General features: G+C 39.3%; 1 protein-coding gene and 1 long non-coding RNA gene across 2 annotated transcripts in view; both read left to right on the top strand.

Annotated features, from left to right (window-relative positions):
- LOC109201252 (coxsackievirus and adenovirus receptor) overlaps positions 1 to 20436 on the top strand; it is a 98483-nt gene that overhangs the window by 28023 nt on the left and 50024 nt on the right. The window lies entirely within an intron of this gene.
- LOC109201273 (uncharacterized) lies at positions 15242 to 19335 on the top strand. The gene is made up of 3 exons (XR_002061303.2): positions 15242 to 15411; positions 15646 to 15714; positions 18401 to 19335. It is a non-coding gene; the product is annotated as an uncharacterized LOC109201273 (long non-coding RNA).

The raw sequence follows: 20436 nt of genomic DNA, 5'->3' as shown, positions 1-20436 counted from the left end.
GCGGTCATGGAGAGTCTCCATCCAGCTGGATCACTGTCACAGGTGACACACTCACCTGTCTGTGTTTCTGCAGCTTTCAACATTCACAATGTGACGACAACTTAATGACTGTGTTTGCTTTATTTTAGACAAACACACCACCACACCTCCACCTACATCCACACCTCCAACTACATCCACATCTCCTTCTGTACCCTTTGTGTTGTCATGTGTTGGATCAGTCTGTGTTCTGGTTCTACTGGTGTTACTGGTTCTGCTGGTGAGACGATGTGTTCACAGGAAACCTGAAGGTGAGACTCAGACTTTTCAATTATATGTGGTTATGTAAATCCATGTGTCATACTATTTATGTTTATTATGATTTGATGATTTTTTTTATTTTAATTTCACATTACAAATGTAAAACCGTTTATTTTTTGTTTTTATTTGGACTCTTCACTGTAAAATGTTGTGATCGTAAATATTTTCTTAATTTTAATAATTTCACTAGATCGAGATGAAGTTGTGGAAGATGACATCACAGATGACATCTTGTACAGTGATGTCAAAATATCAAGTCATCAACATCCAAAAAAACAAAACAACGGTAATTTGAGGTCTTTTGTTGGTTGCAAGATTTATTTGTGTTTGTCCAACTCCAATTTTATAAAATACTTTTATAAAATACTATTCATAGAGATTTTATGTCTCATGAAAAAATTTCCACGAGGATATTATGAAGCAGGTGTGGGACGATTACAAGTGTACAACTGTGAATTGTAATCGAAAAATAAACATTCTATTAAATTGATACTTGATACTTAAATTGATAGTTTAACCATGTAGTAATTTCGCCAGATGTCATCTTTGTATGTTACGGCTTTAACAACAACTTTTTTTTTTCTTTTGCTTTGATTCCTTTCTCCACATTTAATAACTTAGTCATTTTAAGTCTGTAAAATTTCACTCTGTGCTTATTGAGCATTGCTCTTTACATGCTGTCCTCTGTGTGTGTTGTCTGTGGTTAACAGGAGCTAACACCTCTGCAGTCGTTCAGTTTCCTGTTTATGATTGTTTTTAAAGTCACCTGCAGGTGTTTCTCAATCAGGCGTTAGAAATAAATAATTCATACTCACATTAAGTAAACTTACTATAGTTTTATTCATAATATCTTTTTTATAATTAGCTTAACTTAGTTTAACATATGTAGTTTTACTCAAAGTTTAAATGACTTTACTGCTTCATATTTATGTCACACCAACATTTTGTGTGTTTTATTGTGCAGAGAGTGATCAAGCAGTAATCTACTCTGCAGTGAGAACAGAAGACATCAGTTATGGTCGAATCATAATCAAAGACAAGAAAACCAGATCACAGATGAGAGGTACAGCTGCTCTTCTTTGTCTCCTGTCTGCGGTGATATGAGTTTGTTTGCGTGACAGCATTTTAAATAACCTGCGGGTGATTTAGGAGAGATTTACTGGTTGGAGAAATTATAGAATTACAGATGTTGGTACATGAACAAGCAGACTTCAGACTTCAGTTTTCTGATATTTCTCAGTTTGACATAACAGTGCAAACAAAAATCAAACAGGATTTAGAGAGATGTGTAACATGTTATTAAAGGAGAATGGGTGACTGAAGATTGTAAGCTTATGGGGACATTAGATACAAAGCCCCAAGTAGATACTGTAAAAAGCTGTCGCTAAAATTACCTAAATCACTTTTTAGTCAGGATTTGGTGGTCAGCTGTGTAACATGCAGACCTGAGGTTTAGTAATGCTAACACTGATATATGTTAGACTGAATCTATAATATACAATCAGAGATTTTTGTCTTTGCAACATAAACTAATAATATTCAATAAATACGGATCATCATTACTGAGTTTTCCTGAACAACAAAGCGTACATAAACAACCTGCATATTCAAAACTGTTAAACCTGCCCAAAGCTCCTAGACTGTTTACTGGTTAATTGTTTGTGCAAGTCTCAACACCTTGACCTTTATTTTTTCTACTATTGTCTTTTCTTTTTTTTTAAACCCAGAATCCCTGTCCTCATATTTAGATAAAATAATATAGTAGTAGGTTAAGGACTTTCCTTCATGCACAGGTTACTTTAATAAGATATTTTAATGTAAAAGAAATTCCACAAATATTTAGACATAACAACGTATCTTATTCTTAACACTGACTATCGTGACAATTAATTAGTCTCTGAGCATAAACACACAAACACAGTTCAGGGCTCTGACTCATCTTTGAAACAGTTCAATCATTTTGACTCCACCTTTGTCACAAACCAGTCAGCGAGCTACTGAAAACACACATGCACACCTGGTACAACAGATGTTGTTTTCCATGATGTTTCTTTAGACTGAGACAGTCTGTGGTGAGACTACATCTCGCACTGTCCACTCAGCAGATGGCCCCGCCCCTCCCTGAGCCTGACTCTGCTGGAGGTTTCTTCCTGACAAAAGAGAGTTTGTCCTTCCCACTGTCACCAAGTGTTTGTCAAATTGAGTCATTTGATTTCTTTGTTTTTTCTATGTATTATTGTAGGGTCCTTATTTTAGAATATAAAGCTCAATGAGGCAACTTCTTGTGATTTGGCGCAATATCAATAAAAGTAAACAGAATTGAATTCAATTACACTGCTATCTTAATGGTGCACACCATCTCTTAGAAGAGTGAATGTTAATATGAAGCATATAAAGAGACAACTGTACTACGATGAATCTTTTTAACTACTTAAAAAATTCTGCATGTAAAACCACAGCAGCTCCTTCCTGTAGTCTGATGACACTTCTCTGTTCTGGTTTGGCCAAGCACAGAGTTCATATCGTGAGAACTCGCCCTGTGGTTCCTTGTGTCAGTTTGCACTGAAAAAGGTGCCAGCTCTGTGGTTGTGCACCTTCAACTAGTTACAGCAGCTGTTGTTTCTCAGCAGAAGTGTTGAGAAATGCAAAGACCATGAAAAGCTTCAGCTATTTACAAAAGTTACATACATGTGTTAATCCTCACACAGTCTTTTTAGCTGCGGTCTAGCTGCTCTGTACTGTGTCTAAAGCTTTGTACCCCAGTTTTGATCAAACTAGGTGGGGTGTTGGGTTTGATGTAAAGTAGATGCCAAAAAAGTTCTAATGTTTGCAGAGATCAAATACTAACTTTAATATTAGGCACACTTTTAAAGACTGACCCAGACAACTCAGGAACTAAACATTTCCTGAAATTTCACTCATATTAAAATATAGAAAAAAAACATAATGTTTAATAATATACACACAAAAATAAAAAGCCTTTCTAATCAATATTACATAAATCAAAGTTATATTTTCACCAGTTGTTCATTAACTCCGACAGCCATGTCCTAAAGGGACTGATTTCAGACCAGTGTACAGGCTACAATGTTAATTAAATCAAATATCTATGTGACTTAAGACTTAAATCTAGTATTTTAAATATATGACGCAAACGTCACACTAAATAAACTCACATGTGAGCCCACTTTCACCCTCACAGTGGCTCAAAATGTTGTGAGCCTGTTTTTTGCTCACTGTGCACCTCACTTCACACAGATGCTGCACTGCTCACTGTTACTTCTTCACTGTTTCACATGCGAGCTGGAGCTTATCTAGGTGTTCATGGTGAGAGGTCAGCTACACCAGTTTATCACAGACATTTAGAAATGTGATTAAATCTTTCACCAAGTCACCAAGAACCATGAAGTTTATAATCATGTTTCCTGTTGTTTGAACTGTGTGTGTTTGTGTTCAGACTTTAAACCAGAGCCAGACGCCATCTACTCTTTACTGAAGTAGTCCACCAGTCCAACCACTGATGTCCAGCTGCAGGTCTCTAACTGGTCCCCAGCACCTGAGACAAGAGGACATCCATATATTAATTTTCAATGGATTTAGATTAAAATGATTGAAAAATTCAAAAACCATATGAGGATTTTATCTAAGTTTTAAATGTATTTTCCTGCAGTGACAAACAATATAAATATGTTAATGTGTTTCATGGACACAGTAGGTTCACTTTTTATATTTAAAGTATGATTCAAGCGCCTTGTTCTTGTTCCCTCAGCAACTATTTCATTTCTCTGCGTGAATAATAAACCTTTGCTCTCACTTATTTTCCTCGTGTGGTTCTGTGGGTTTCACCGAGATGTCAGATGGAAAATCTGACTTGGTCGTGGCTAACCGACCCACATATCTTTTCATTGCAGAAAAGAAAACAAGCATTAAACCACAGCAGCAGAAACGATTCAACGGCTTTAAATAATGCAGCAAAGCTTCATCTCAGACAGAGAGATTTTACTTTGATGTTTTACAGTAAGTCACACTGAAACCAGCAGGCAGCTGCTGAAATGGCTTTTTTAAAATTAATTATTTAAACTGGTCAAATAAAGACAGAACATCTTGAAAAGTCTTTGATAATAATTAATATAAAATAATTTTAATTTGTTAACCTTACCGAGTGTTCATTTATTGTTACTCCACCTGGGAAACATTCACAGTGTAACACTCAGAGCTTTAACATAAACCCAGAGAGCTGACGTGTTTAGAGATGAACTACAATCTGATGAACATGTGACTCAGACTGGATAAGCTCATCTCTTGAACCAGGATGAGACCCTGTTACACCTCAGTGAGTGTTACAGCAGAAATGATTGATGCTGTTATTGATATTTGATTGATACTAGTGTGATAGCATAGTTCTAGTCCATAAGTTCAGTATATAGCACACTTAGAAGTGTTAAGTAAATATGTTTTAATGAAAAAGCATATATACCTCAAACATGCATGAGGAAAAATGTCTGAACTTTTTTGTGTGTCCACCCTCGTCTGTACTGTAGACGTCACCACATACACATTCCAGCTCTCCAAAGCATTTACTTGATATCAGAATATCTGCAGTCTGGCAAAACACTAAGCAAAGCAGCTGCTTTTCACGTGGCAACACTTTTTACAGTGTCACATATTTCAGTTGACTGTTGAAATATTCAGTGTTTAACTGCCTCTTACCAAAATAATCGTTCCTGATGTGGCAGCAGGGGCATCTAACAAAGTAAGGAAGGTGGTAAGGGGCTTTCTCCTAATTATAAAGCATGTCTATAGGTATGTGTAGATTATAGGAGCTCCACTATAGTTTTAGGTCATGAGTCTTATTCGCAACTCAAAGACTAACTGTTTTTTATATAGTAAACGTTTTCCCTATAAACTCATTTTTAGTTTTGCAAATAATAAATTGCTCTACACTGAGTAAAATAGACACATTTTCCTGAACTTGCTCAGCTGAGGAGAACCAGGAGAGTCATGCACATTGAAATAAAGTATTTCATGTATTTCAATTGTAAATTTGTCTTAGATTTAATTACACATTAATTTGGTAATTAATTATTTCATCATTTAATACAGTCCCGATAAAAATTTTAGGATCACTTGAAAATCACAGAAAATCCTATTTTGCATGGTTGGATCTTAACAAGGTTCAAATTAGAGCTTCAACATCCACCAAGAAGAAATGGCAGTGAGACAAAACCTTTTTTGAGCATGCAGTTTATTGAAAACAACGCGTAACTGAAAGTGGACCCTTTCACCACTTTTCTGTGGAGAGAACAAAACTGAGCATAAAAGCGATCTTCTCAATTCACCATCTCATCTACCATCAACCAAGAAGTAGCTTCATCTGTCTGTACACATTCTCTCTGTGTCAGTAGAGAAGTCCGAACTTTAGTTATTGTAATGTAATTGTAATGAAGGGAATCATTGGGCTGAAAATACTGACAGGGAAGGAGCAGCAGTTACTTAATGGCAAAGTGGAGCAGGAAATGGGGTTCATCATAATTGTGTTGGGCTATTGTTGCACCAGGAGCTTGTAAAGAAATCCACTGTATTACTAAAGAGAGTCTGGGACTGAGTCCATTCAGCTTGTGATATTCCAGCTGTTGATCAGCACCATGGACAGCACTCACACAGATATTCTAGCTTATGTTTTATACTCACACCATCTTCTTCAACCAGACCAGCACTGGCCTAAAATAGATTGTGAGTTGCCAAAATAACATAAAGAGAGCTGCAAGTAACTTTTAAATATGTAATATGATTAGCAAAGAGTACATGAGGCACATGTCTAAACATGACCATCTCTATTACATGTGACAGAAAGTCAAAGACATTTTTGTCACTTCCAACATTTTTAGGTGAACTGTGTGTTTCATCAATCATGATGCAATTATTCTGTTATAAATTTCATTACTCAACCAAGACATTTTTTTACACTCACAGTCTCCACAACCTATTTAATTACCATCCAAAACACATATTTAAATGAAGGGAATCTTTATCAACAGTGACATCAAACACAACTTTTTCATTCAATACAGTATGTTTATACTTAATAAAAAAGTTATTATCTTATTGTCTTTTAATCAAACTATGACAGCATCACTGATGATCTTCTTGTATCCATGTTAGTGTTTAAAGTCCAACATCTCCCTCTAGTGGCCGTATATAAACCATGTGTGAGGATGGTGTTAATGTAAAATGTGGATATGTCACCAAGTTCCTCAAACTCAAATGTGTTGAAGACTTCAATGGCTTGAGGACCAGGTACCGTGAGCAGCAATGCAATTTTCCTGGCATCGGGTTTGGAGTCCAGTCCCATGGCAGCCATATACAGCTCAAACTGCTGCTTAAAACACCGCCAGTTGCTGTCCACATTCCCCACCAGTTTCATTCCTTCCAGTGGCTTCAAACTTTCCATCTCAAACAGAACTTTGAACTGCTATCGCTTCCACTCTTTCACTTTTACTCCTGGTACCATGTGTTGTCTTCATAGCGCTTGTTCAAAATAACACAACATCCACTTATGCGAGCTACTGCCCCAAATATTTTATTAACACTAGTGATGCGCGAATCATGAACGAATCGTTCAATACTCGAGAATCACTTTACTGACTCGTGAATCATGATTCACAAGCGCAACTGACTCACTGACTCATCCCTGTTGCTGTTAGCAAACTAATTTCATTAGTAGAAATATATCTAGCTTATAATTCAAATTGTGAAGAAAAACACAACATCCAGTATCTTAACAAAAACATTTCTGCTCTGAACTGGAAGAAAAAACCCTGAGTAGAAGCTCACATCAAGACAATAGCTCCTCGGTTCACAGTAGCATCGCTCTGCTAACATGCTAACAGCACATTTGAGCTACTCACCCCCTCCCTTCCTGCGCTGAATCGTGGGGAAGCAAATCACTCATGACTCACTAACCCCCTCCCTCCTGTGCTGAATCGTAGCGTAAGCAAATCACTCATGACTCACTAACCCCCTCCCTCCTGTGCTGAATCGTAGCGTAAGCAAATCACTCATGACTCGCTCACCCCCTCCCTCCTGTGCTGAATCATAGAGCGAGCGAATCACTCATGACTCGCTCACCCCCTCCCTCCTGTGCTGAATCATAGAGCGAGCGAATCACTCATGACTCGCTCACCCCCTCCCTCCTGTGCTGAATCATAGAGCGAGCGAATCACTCATGACTCGCTAACCCCCTCCCTCCTGGCTCACAGCTACTTCTTCTTCTTCTTGGTTGGCAAACAATGTTAAGGCGCACTACCGCCCCCTGGCTCACAGCGCCAGTGGACATTTAGATGAGAAAATATATATTTGACACATGTAAGGAAAATACTAATAAAATAAAAATAAACAAAGAAATGTTCCCTTTAGAAATTCTTTTGCTCTTTTTTGCTATATAAAATAGTTGTTTTCTTTAAGAATCACTCATCTTAGCAGTAGGATTTACATTAAAAGAGAAACAAATTAAGTTTGAGTGAAAATGTACATTTTTTGCAGTCTCTGGTCAACTGACTCAGTGACTCAAATGACTCAAAAAACCCGATTCACTTTGGTGAGTGACTCATTAAAACTCGATTCAGTAAAAAGAATCAAATTTACCATCACTAATTAACACCATTCTTATGTCACACCACAGACCAGTCTTCTTTTATGTGCTCCCCTGGAGGCATTCATGAGCTTTCTTAAATACAGTGTCCCCTGCTGGTAAACCTTATCATTATATTAACATCTAAATATCAACACAGTGACCATCTAACATGACTTGTTAGTTTGCATTTAAAGTCCAACATCACCCTCTAGTGCCCATATATAAGCCATGTGTGAGGATGGTGTTAATGTAAAATGTGAATCATAGTGTTCCAGTCAGTCATCAGTGTGTTTCTGCACAGCTGTAATTAAAATGTGTTCAGAGGGCCTCAGTGTCTGAATGGTTCCAGTTCAGCTCCATAACAGCAGCGTCCCTGGTTTGATTCCTGTGTTTCAGCTCATATCTGCCTCGCTCACTGAGGGGGACGTCCACACACACACACACACACACACACTAACCACTCACTCTATTTGAACCAATAGAAAGCTGGTGCTCAGAGGAAGAGGGTGGGCTTTACTTGGTGTTAGTGACAGAATTGAAAAAAAGCTCAAATGAGTGAGAAGGACGATGAAGGAAACATCTGTGCTGTGTCTGCTCTGTAAGTAGAATCTCTGTGTTTGTTTGAATTCTTGTACTTTGACTGTCTGCTCTCCTGATAACTGATGATGGAGGAGAAGACATGAAAAACAAATCAGGAATCATATCAAACCATACAGGAAAGATTGGTTACACAAAGTCACAGGTTAACACTAAGAAAACGTTCACGAGCGCTAGAGTAGATCACTAAGGTGTTGTTGGAAAGGCTGTCAGCTGTGTGGGGGAGCCCCCTTGTGGCGAGAGAGCACAGTTGCACTACTGGGGCACATGTTCCAGGGATCAGAGCAAGAGCCACCTGGCAGACTGACTCAGCAGGGGATGTCTACACACCGTGTGAGTCGTGTGCGTCACCAAAGAACTGTGAGTAGACATGGAGCCATGCCTGGAAAGGACAGCTTTAGTCTTTTATGCCATTTAGACATTTAGTCGATGTAGAAATGCAATGTGTATTGACCTGTTCGCTATGTAGCTAGTTCATGCTACTGATGCTAGTTGTTATGCTACATACTTGTTAGCTGTAAGCTAAAACCATTTGGTGTTTTGTGATATATTGTTGTTGGGTGTATTGGCAATCAATGTCATGTGCTGTAAGGGTTTGGGAGTAATGTATGAAACTTGTGCGTGTAGATGTTCATATAGGAATTCCCATTTGTAGTTCTGGTTAGATTCGAAGAGAGCTGATGAATCATAATTCATGACTTAGATGTTTATTACATTCAGTACTCTGTATATGTTCTGTTCATAGACCACACCCACACACCCCTCACCACTCTGTAAGCCTGTGGTTGCATTACTGTGTTGCTATACTGTGCTGTTAAGCTAAGGAATCACAGTAAAGACGGTATAACCTTTATCTGTACGTCCTGTGTGTTCTGACCAACACCCCAAGGTGAACACCACTGCTATTCAGCCAACGCATATACAGTCCTGTGTTAAACCCAAATTAACATTGGTCCTTCGAGCCGGAGGTGCTTTCCTTGGGTCCTAAAGATGCAGCCTAGTTTCTTCTCCAGTGAAGATGTCTCAGAATCAACTCGCCCAAGGCGCCAAGTACAACCTCCTCCCTAACTTGCAGACTATAAGGTGAACTTGGTATGAATGGCAGACCTCAGCCTTATGGCCAACCATGTGAACCAGACAGAGGTGGTTACCTGTCACAGCAATGGGACCAAAGACCACCCCCAATGCAGGTACCCCCTCTGTCTTCCTCCCAACGTATGCAGCCCATCAGTGTTCCCACAGTTAGTTCCCATACACTTAAATAGATGCACAGATGAGTCCATGGCCGCAGTATGACAATAGGCAGGACATCCGTGTTCAACAAGAATACCAAAGGCCATACTTTTGCCCACCAACAGCTCAGAGTACTCCACCAAAGGATACTACAATGATTGATACATTGGATAGGATGATGGGTGAACTACAGCTGTTAAAGGAGCGGACACTGACAGCTAGTTGGCCAACCCCGCCATTCCCCAACAGTGCGCCTTCCTTTCAGTTTCAACATCCACCTATCATTCAGCCACATCTGAAGCCTTCTTTGCAGGAGCAGTTTGCTGCTAGGGCTTATCCCAGTTCCCAGAGTCAAGCCCACACCAACATCTGAAGCCAGCAGCCTGTTGCAGAGGTACCAAGACCTATCACACCAGCATTGCAATATAAACCTCATCCATCCCCAGCCTACCAGCCACCATATGTAATGGCACAAGAGAAAACATACAGGGGTCCAACTCCAAGTATTCGTGATCTCATTAAGAAGGACCCAAGCGAGTTTGCCCGGTTAAAGATCGCACTTGATAATCTGCTGCCACCAGATGGGACAGAGCTTTTCGAGTTTCAGATACTGATGGATCATTTGAAACTAGATGAAGCCTGCCTCATAGCTGATCCATACCTCAATTCTCCATCCCCCTATACTGACACCATGGCAGCCCTATCAGAGAAGTTTGGTCAGCCCACCAGTTAGCCCTCAGGAAGATTGCCGGTTTTATGGATGCACTGGACATTCTTCGTGTGGATGTGGAGGCTTTTGAAAGATTCGCACTGCAGATCCGGGTTCTCATTGGTATGCTGAAGACCCTTGGTCCGGATGGCGAAGTGGAACTGAAATGTGGCTCTCACAAATTAACATATGTCTCCTACAATCATCCAGCGATGAGAGGTGTCCCGTAATACATACAGACATAAAAATAATGAGAGCAAACATCACACAAAATTGAAAATATGTAAGAAAGAAAGGAAGGGAAGAACAGATATAAAGGCTCAGTAATGCTCAATGTTATTGGATATACTGAAAATTAGAAGTACATGTAAGTCATTGTTTGTTAAATCAGATGTTTAATTCAATTTTATAAATATTGTGTCAAATTGCAACATTTGCCCTGAGACACTTAATACTGTAAGGTAAAAACTCTACAATAATACAGATATAAAACAGAGAAAACCCCAATATTCATATGAGCTCCTGCGAGCAAGGACTTTGGCGAAAGTGAGAAGGAGGACATTCCTTTTAACAGGAAGTAACCTCCAGCAGAAATAGGTTAAGGTGGTGGTGACCATCTGACATGACTTGTTAGTTTGCATTTAAAGTCCAACATCTCCCTCTAGTGGCCATATATAAACATGTGTGAGGATGGTGTGAATGTAAAATGTGAATCATAGTGTTCCAGTCAGTCATCAGTGTGTCTCTGCACAGCTGTAATTAAAATGTGTTCAGAGGGCCTCAGTGTCTGAATGGTTCCAGTTCAGCTCCATAACAGCAGCGTCCCTGGTTTGATTCCTGTGTTTCAGCTCATATCTGCCTCTCTCACTGAGGGGGACTTCCATACACACACACACACACACACACACACACACTGACCACCTCTGTGTTTGAACCAATAGAAAGCTGGTGCTCAGAGGAAGAGGGCGGGCTTTACTTGGTGTCAGTGAGAGAAATGAAAAAAAGCTCAAATGAGTGAGCAGGACGATGAAGGAAACATCTGTGCTGTGTCTGCTCTGTAAGTAGAATCTCTGTGTTTGTTTGAATTCTTGTACTTTGACTGTCTGCTCTCCTGATAACTGATGATGGAGGAGAAGACATGAAAAACAAATCAGGCTGAATTCAAGTTCAAAACACCACGAGGACCAACTGCAGGTCTGAACTGACTCTTTATCTTTGCTCAGGAGTCGAGGAAACACAGCAGGCAGTGAAAAGCTCAAATCATTCACTCATTATATCAACACAGCTGCACAGTGGACACATGACTTTATGGAATTTACTTTTTTCAATCTTTTGTTGTCCAAACCTTATTGAAACATGTTACTGGCATTAAATAAAAAATGAGCTCATAAATATATAATACACAGATGAGTTTGTGGGTCTGTCAGCTGTTTGTGTGAAGTTGTTCTTTATTGTAGCCAAAAAAAACAATCAAAAAAAAAACCCCACAGAAAATGGGAAACTGCTGCAAATATTCAGTTCATAATACATTAATCCTACGAAATTAAAGAGAGTTAATAACATGCTTTGTTGTGTGATGACATTTTAAGTTCATGGTTAAAATATCAAGCATATAAGAGTGTATTTATTTTATTTTATTATTTATTTTGTTAAAAAAATAAAGATGCTTAAAATAAACATGTTACTTGCAGTTTTGTCCCAGTAGAAGTGAACTAGACACAAGTTTAGAAGTTTTTGTCTCAGAGCAGTTAAAGGGAGACAATCAGCTTACGCAAAAGAGAATCTTGTAGCTGAACCATTAGACACTGCAAAGCAGCAAATGTCGACCTGAACGCTGCTGCACTGAAGTTTGCTGCTTGTTGATAAAGTGAGTGGCTATTTGGCAGGGCGAGCAGACTTTGAACAGCTAGTACCTAAACTAGCTTCAAGATAGTTGCTCTCTCAGGACATTTTCTTGGCCTGAATGGCCCGGGCACTACCGATATATTCTGCAGTTGTTCCTGAGAGTTTCTGCTCTGCTTGGGAGTTGAGACCAGCTTACTGGAGTCCCCTCTACTGGACACCAAAGTACAACCCTGTTTTATTTTGTTCACTCCAGATGGAGCAAAGCAACCATAATGTTTTGGGTCATAATGATCTCCATCTCTCCAGCTCCTTTTCTGTTATATTGTTTTCTCAGCTTAAAATAAACGGGAACATTTCAGTTGGTTGACAAGAGAGAAGTGGACTTTAATTTTGTATATTACCTGTAATACTGTAACGTGAGGGTTCCCTATGTGGTTTGGAATCTCTCTGAATGATTAGAAACAGCAAGATGGAGACGGATAACTTTTTTAGAAGCCTCATTACTCTCAGCACACAGCAACAACAACACAACACTTCCTGTGTACCACCCTCATGAATACTTGACTGGCCTCTCAAAAGCTATACTCGGATCAATGCAGGGAAAACAACTAGGTAGATATAACACATACTTATTACTGCTTTGAACATGCATATGTAAACATTCAGATGTGTTAACATGTAAATATCAAAGCATGTAACCACTAAAGGGGCACATAACCTGCTCTATAAACCTTGTAAACACCATTTTGTGCATCAAGTTACATTTAAATTTGCTTCTACACTATACAATACTTTTAATAATATTTATATTGTAATATCAGTTAACGGACAGATTTAAGTTTAAATACTGTATATTTATTGTGTTCATGGTGTATAGTATTTCTATAAAGTCAAGTGACCAGAACTCTGAAGCAGAATAGAAGATGTCAGGAACAGCTGCAGAATATATGGGCTGTGCCTGGGCCACTCTGGCCCAGAAGCTATAAGTAGTTCATATATCGGTCTCATTATTGACCCTAGGGAATTTTGATTTTCTGGAGGTAATTTAAGTTACACAATCTTGAGTTTAAATACATACTGTACTAAGAGAAAAGAACCTAGGGCCCCCGTCTACATCAGCATAAATATATGATAGATTGGCTACATTATGTTCACCTCAAATCAACCTGAGTGTCATTTCTCTTTAGTTCTGATCTCACTGCTGAGCTGCACAACAAACCAAGGTCAGTAACCTTCTTCTGTCACACATGAAATTCTTGGCTCTTGACAGATTCAGTCGCATCTTTTCTCCCTCCCGCTCATCAGCGCTTATCTTCCCTGTTTGGGCTACTCATGTCCTTGTCTTGTCTTGTCTACTCTAACCCTCAGAGAGTCTTTCTCTTGTTCTCTAAACCTTAAAAATATGGATTATATCAACTGGTCTCTGAACGCAATTGACACCCTTTTATGGACAAGGAGCCTGAGTTCGGGAGAGCACAATTGTCCTGTAGGGATGTTTTCTGCCCGATACACGATGGACTGGTGGCAGCACTGGCACGTTGTGTGCCTAGTGGGACTGTCAATTTAGAACATAGAAGATGTATACCTATTCTGAACCGTGATAACAGGGTTCTTGCTGATTGGAGCTAGCTCGGCCCTGGCTTACTGAATATTAAAGAAAGGTCTTATGGCTGTTCAAAACCCCACAAGGCTAGCTGCTATGATCGAAATGATGGGAAGGGCGTGAGTACTGTGCTTATTAAACATAAAATGGAAAAGATCTTGGAGAAGCTCACGACTAACATGTCTGTGTGCAGGCAGGAAAAGGACCCAACATGCAGACTCATGGAGGTAGATCTTAAACTCAAGGTCCACTTTTTATTGCAGGCATAAGTCAAAAACAGAACAAAACTAGGAGGGCTAGAAACTGAACTGAACACAGGATACACACACACACAGATATACACTCACCCGCCCTCCCCCCTCCAAATGCCTCCAACACTTACCCTCTCTCGACGGTGGGTTGACTGGACAAGTGCAGGTATGCTGCAGGACCGGATGCTGCTGTCTACGCTGGCTCATTCTCATCCCATTTACCCACCCCTACTGTTTGTCATGTGATTCTATGGTGTTAAGATGTGAAGATTCATTTGCTTTTCTGTGCCGTGATCTTATGATTCATATAACAAATCAAATATTTTTCATTTTAACCCTCACAGCTCGTCTGACTGTGAGTCCCAGCAGCTCTCAGTTCTTTAAAGGAGACTTTGTGTCTCTGAGCTGTGAGGAGGACGACAGCTCTGCTGGATGGACTCTGAGGAGAAACACAAGCAAAGGAAACACCACTCAGTGTGGAGATGTGTGGGGAACATCCGCTAATTTATCATGTGACATCAGTTACATCGTTGAACGAGACAGTGGAGTTTACTGGTGTGAGTCCAGAGAGGGTCCCATCAGTAACATGGTTACCCTGACAGTCACTGGTAAGCTGAGTGTGTGGAGTTAGTGTTGATGAAGCTGTGTGTAAATGGATGAAATGCTGTAGTTTGTCTCTGTGTTGAGATGGATCAGTGATCCTGCAGAGTCCTGTCCTCCCTGTGATGGAGGGAGATGACGTCACTCTGCTCTGTAAAACAAAGACCACTCCCTCCAACCTCCCAGCTGCTTTTTCAAAGATGGTGTCTTTATTGGGAATGAGTCTACAGGTCACATGACCATCCAGCATGTTTCCAGGTCTGATGAAGGCCTCTACAAGTGTGACATCAGCGGTCATGGAGAGTCTCCATCCAGCTGGATCACTGTCACAGGTGACACACTCACCTGTCTGTGTTTCTGCAGCTTTCAACATTCACAATGTGACGACAACTTAATGACTGTGTTTGCTTTATTTTAGACAAACACACCACCACACCTCCACCTACATCCACAGCTCCACCTACATCCACACCTCCACCTACATCCACACCTCCTCCTGGTTCCACCTCCATCACTCTTCCTCCATCACTCTCTCCTCCTGTTCTCTCTGTGTTGTCATGTGTTGGATCAGTCTGTGTTGTGGTTCTACTGGTGTTTCTGGTTCTGCTGGTGAGACGATGTGTTCACAGGAAACCTGAAGGTGAGACTCAGACTTTTTGATTTTAGATTTGAAGTTTATGTTAATCTACATGTTAAAGTGTTTACATTCATAATCATTTGATGGTTTTGCATTGAAGTTTGATCCCCATGGAAGTAACTCAACATGGTACAAATCTACAAATATTTCTTTATATATCGTGTTTTTAAAATTAAAATCCCAACTACAACTTTAGACAATTTAAGTAAAACATGTTGGTGTTGATCATTTCACCAGATCAAGATGAACCTGTAGAAGATGACATCACGTATGGTGACATCCAAATATCAATCAAACGAACCAGAGGTAATGCTGGGTGTTTTTGTAACAAGATTCTTTAATGGTTGTACACATGTTGTTGTTTTTTTAATGAAATGCTTTATCTCATACTTCAGAAAAGTTTGATCTTTTGATTCTGTGCACAGACATTTTATGGCTTATTAAAAATAAAGTTATTTGAGGACACTGTGGAGCATGTAAGGCATGATCAGAAGTGTAAAAATGTAGATGGTTGGATGGATCCCATTTTCTTTCAAGAGTTCTGGAGAAATTGATCTATATACAGTTGCAGGCCCACCTTGATTTTGATCTAAGAGGCTGAGCCCCCTCTTCCCAATTTGAGCTCTTATTTATTTACGCTCCAGAGAGAACCATGCGGTCCAGTTCCAAACTTATGTTATCTATTCCACGGTCTAAACTTAAAACTCACAGCAACAGAGCCTTCTGTGTGGCAGGTCCCACACTCTGTAATAGTCTGCCTCTAAATATTAGATCTGCACATTCGTTGGAACATTTAAAATCTTTACTAAAGACACATTTTTATGGACTGGCTTTCAGCACAAGGTAACCCACACATTGTCGTTTTAGTTCTTTCTATTGTCTTATTGTTTTATTGTCTTCTTTTTTATATTTAATTGCAACATTGTTGTACATTTTACTTTTTTAGTTGCATTTTAGTTTGCAAAGCACTTTGTGCAGCATGAGCTTTTGGAAATGTGCTATATAAATAAACTTGATCTTGACCTTGATTTAAGGTTATATGCTAATGGTTACGTTAGATACAAAGCCCCAAGTAGAGACAGTAAAAATTCTAAAGCTGTAGCTAAAATGACCACCAATCACATAGCCTCTGATCAGGATTTGATGGTCATCTGTGTGAAATGCAGACCTGAAGTTTAGTCATACAAACTTTGATATACATTAGACTCAATCTATAATATGTACAGGCAGGGATTTACGTCTTTTGACCGTTGATCCTCATCACTGAGTTTGCCTGAACAACAAAGTGTGCAAAAACAACTTGCATATTCAAAACTGTGAAACCATTTTCCTTGATAAAACCCCTGTCCTCAAATATAGATTCAATAATATGGTAGAGCAGGATGCCCACTAATCAGAAGGTTGATTGGAAGGACTGGATCCCCAGTCTGGATGCCAAATATCCCTGGGCAAGATAATAACCCTGAGTTGCTCTCTGATGCATCCACTGGAGTATGAATGTGCACAAATGTTAGATAGAAGCACACAAATAGAAACATCATAGAAAAAAAGTGTTTGTGTGAATGGGTGAAGGAAGTTGTGTCATCATCACAATAACCGTTGCCCCTCCCCTTTTTCTTCAAGCAAGCATCATCAGAGTCCGCTGTCCACTTTAATGGGACCCCAACATTTGCGCTTCCTCTTGGAGGGAGTACAAATATGAAACATTCGCAATTTTCTTTGGACCTTAACAAATAACATAGACTCATCCAGAGGTCTGCATCAGTGTATTCATGTTTTTGTAAGTGGCCGCTATATAAACAAATATGAATTCAATTAAATTCAGTTATACTGCTCTCTGGCTTCAGTGCACACAGTTTGTTATCAGGGTGAAAGTGTTGTTAATATGAAGGACATAAAAAGAGTTCTAACACCACAGCAGCTACTTCCTGTAGTTTAGTTTGAAGCTGATGACACGTCTCTGTTCTGGTGTGGGCAATGACACTGTTTATATTTTGAGAACTTGCGCTGTGGTCAAGTCTCAGTCTGCACTGAAAAAGGTGCCAGCTCTCTGGTTGGTCATCATCAGCTAGTCATTTGTTTTTTTCTCAGCAGAAGCATTGAGAAATGGAAAAAGAAAGACCATAAAAAGCTTCAGCTATTTACAAAAGTTACATACATAGGTCGATCTTCACACAGTCTTTTTAGCTGTGGTCTAACTGGTCTATACTGTGTCTAAAGCTTGGTACTCCAGTTTTGACTGAACTAGGTGGGGTGTTTGGTTCTATGAAAGGTAACTACGAAAAAAGTTCTGATGTTTGCAGAGGTCAATTACCAACATTAATATTAGGCACACTTACTTGCCAGTTAAATTAAAACAGGTTTGAAGAGCTGACCCAGACAACTTTTTAACACAATAACTGAACATTTTCTGAAATTTAAATCATATCAAAATGTATAGAAAATCAGCCTGTTAAATAATATATACAAACAAATAAAAATTCCTTTAAAATCATTAAATGTATTAATTAATAACACATAAATCAAAGTTATACTTTCACCAGTGGTTCATTAACTCAGACAGCCATGTCCTAAAGAGACTGATTTTACACCAGTGTACAGGCTACAAGGTTAATTAAATCAAATGTTTCATGATATCTATGTGACTTAAGACTTAAAAGCTACTATTTTTAATATGTCACACAAATGTCACACTAAATAAAATCACATTTGAGCCCACTCCCACTCTCATATTTGCTCAAAATGTTGTGGGCCTGTTTGTTGCTCACTCTGACACGGCTGTGAAGCACCTCACACAGGTGCTGCACCACTGCTCACTGTTACTGCTTCACTGTTTCACATGGGAGCTTGAGCTGTTCATGGTGTGAGGTGGGCTACACCAGTTTATCACAGACATTTAGAAATGTGACTAAATCTTTCAAAAAAGTCCCCAAGGGCTATGAAGTTTATAATGATGTTTCAGGTTGTTTGAAATGTGTGTGCTTGTGTTCAGACTTTAAACCACAGCCAGAGACCATCTACTCTTCAGTGAAGTAGTCCACCAGTCCAACCACAGACGTCCAGCTGCTGGTCTCTAACTGGCCCCCAGCACCTGAGACAAGAGGACATCCACATGTAAATTTTTCACTGATTTAGACTAAAATGATTCAAAACTTCAAAAACGATATGAGGATATATTTTTAACTGAAAATTTAAATGTGTATGAATATGTTAATGTGTTTCATGGCCAGAGTAGCTTCACTGTTTATGTTTAAAGTGTGACTCAAGCACCTTGTTCTTGTTCCTTCAGCTACTACTTAATTTCTGTGCATGAATAATAAATCTTTGCTCTCACTTATTTTCCTCGTGTGGTTTAAAAGGAAATTAGTCATATAAAGTCTGCTGCCATCTACTGGTAAAACTGAGCAATACAATAGAGCTCGAGCCAGATATCACAATTATTAATGATATTGATAGAGAGAAAGACACATTTACATTCCAGTTCTAAAAAATATTTCAGAATATTTGCAGTCTGGCACAGCACTAAGCAAAGCAGCTGCTTTTCACATGACAATACTTTGACAGTGTGACATTTTTCAATTGACTCCTGAAGTCATTTGTGTTTAACTGCTTTTTATCAAAATAATGGTTCCCAGAGTGGCAGCAGGGGCGTCTAACAAAGTCATGAAGGCATTAAGGGGCTTCCACCAAATTATACAACATGTCTATAACTATATGTAGATTATCAGAGCTCCATTGTAGTTTTAGGTCATGATTCTGTCTTGCGATACAAAGACTAATTGTTTCTTATATGGTGTACTTTTTCTGAATACATTGAATTTTAGCTCTGCAAATAATAAATCACTCTCCAAATTAATCTCCACTGAAGAAAATAGAAAAATGTTCTGTATTTCCTGTTCTTGCTCTGCTAAGAATGACCAGGACCAAGAAAGTCAAGCACATCAAAATAAAGTATTTCATGCATTTCAATTCTTACCTTTCAGTTTATTTGATTTATTTACACATTAAATTGGTATTTTTTTAATCATTTAATATATAACAATAAGAGGACTGATAAATAGATATTTCCAAATGATGCCTAGAGCACCTCGTGGTTTTGTTTGAGAGTGGATGCTCTGCTGTGGTGACAACAGAACAGAGCATTAAAAGGTCACTCTCAATTCAATAATCCATCTACCATCAACCAGGAAGGAGCTCCACCTGTCTCTACATGTTTTCTCTGTGTGTGTTTCTGCTGCTTCTTTGTCCCTCACTGTAAACAGATGTACTGAGAGACTCCTGCACTGATGTTTCATAGGAAAGTCCAAACAGCCTCACTGGTTCTCAATGAAGAACAAAGATTAGCTCTCTGTGGCTCCAACTGTCAGAAAGCCAAAAAGCAGCTACAAGTAATGGGACCAAAAGCCAACAAAAAGCATTCTAAAGAGAAGCGCGACTTCATAAGAATTCAGTTTTATTTCACGTCTTAACCATCAATGTGTGACAGGAGTGAGAGTGTCATGCATGGGGTCCATTGCAATCAGAGGGAGAGGAGGGTTATTGCTGGGCAGAAAATGCTGGCAGAAAGTTGTAGGTTGACAAAATGTATGCTTACTTGAAAAGCAGGAAGTCAAGCCCTTCGAGAGGAGCCAACCAAGTGAATGTCCAGGTGAGTGGCGAAGGTAAGTGTGGAAAAATGTCTGACCTTTTTGCTCTTTGGTTAGTGATATGGAGGTAGGCGGTGTGCAGGAGGGCAGTAAGGACAGAAGTAAAGTTTTACCTACTGCCGGTGTAATGAAGGGAATCATCAAACTAAAAAGACTGACAGGTAAGGAGTAGCAGTTACTTAATGGCAAAGCAGAGCAGGTAATGGAGTTTATCACTACTGTGTTGGGCTATTGTTGCACCACAAACTTGTAAAGAAACCCCCTGGCTCATTAAAGAGTCTGGGCCTGAGCCCATTCAGCTTGTGATATTCCAGCTGTTGATCAGCACCATGGACAGCACTCACACACATTGATATTCAAGCTTATGTTTTAAACTCACACC

Source organism: Oreochromis niloticus, linkage group LG3, assembly GCF_001858045.2.
Source record: "Oreochromis niloticus isolate F11D_XX linkage group LG3, O_niloticus_UMD_NMBU, whole genome shotgun sequence".
NCBI classification, from domain to species: Eukaryota; Metazoa; Chordata; class Actinopteri; order Cichliformes; family Cichlidae; genus Oreochromis; species Oreochromis niloticus.
Note: the sequence above shows the minus strand (reverse complement) of the source record. Positions and strands in the feature narration are given on the sequence as shown.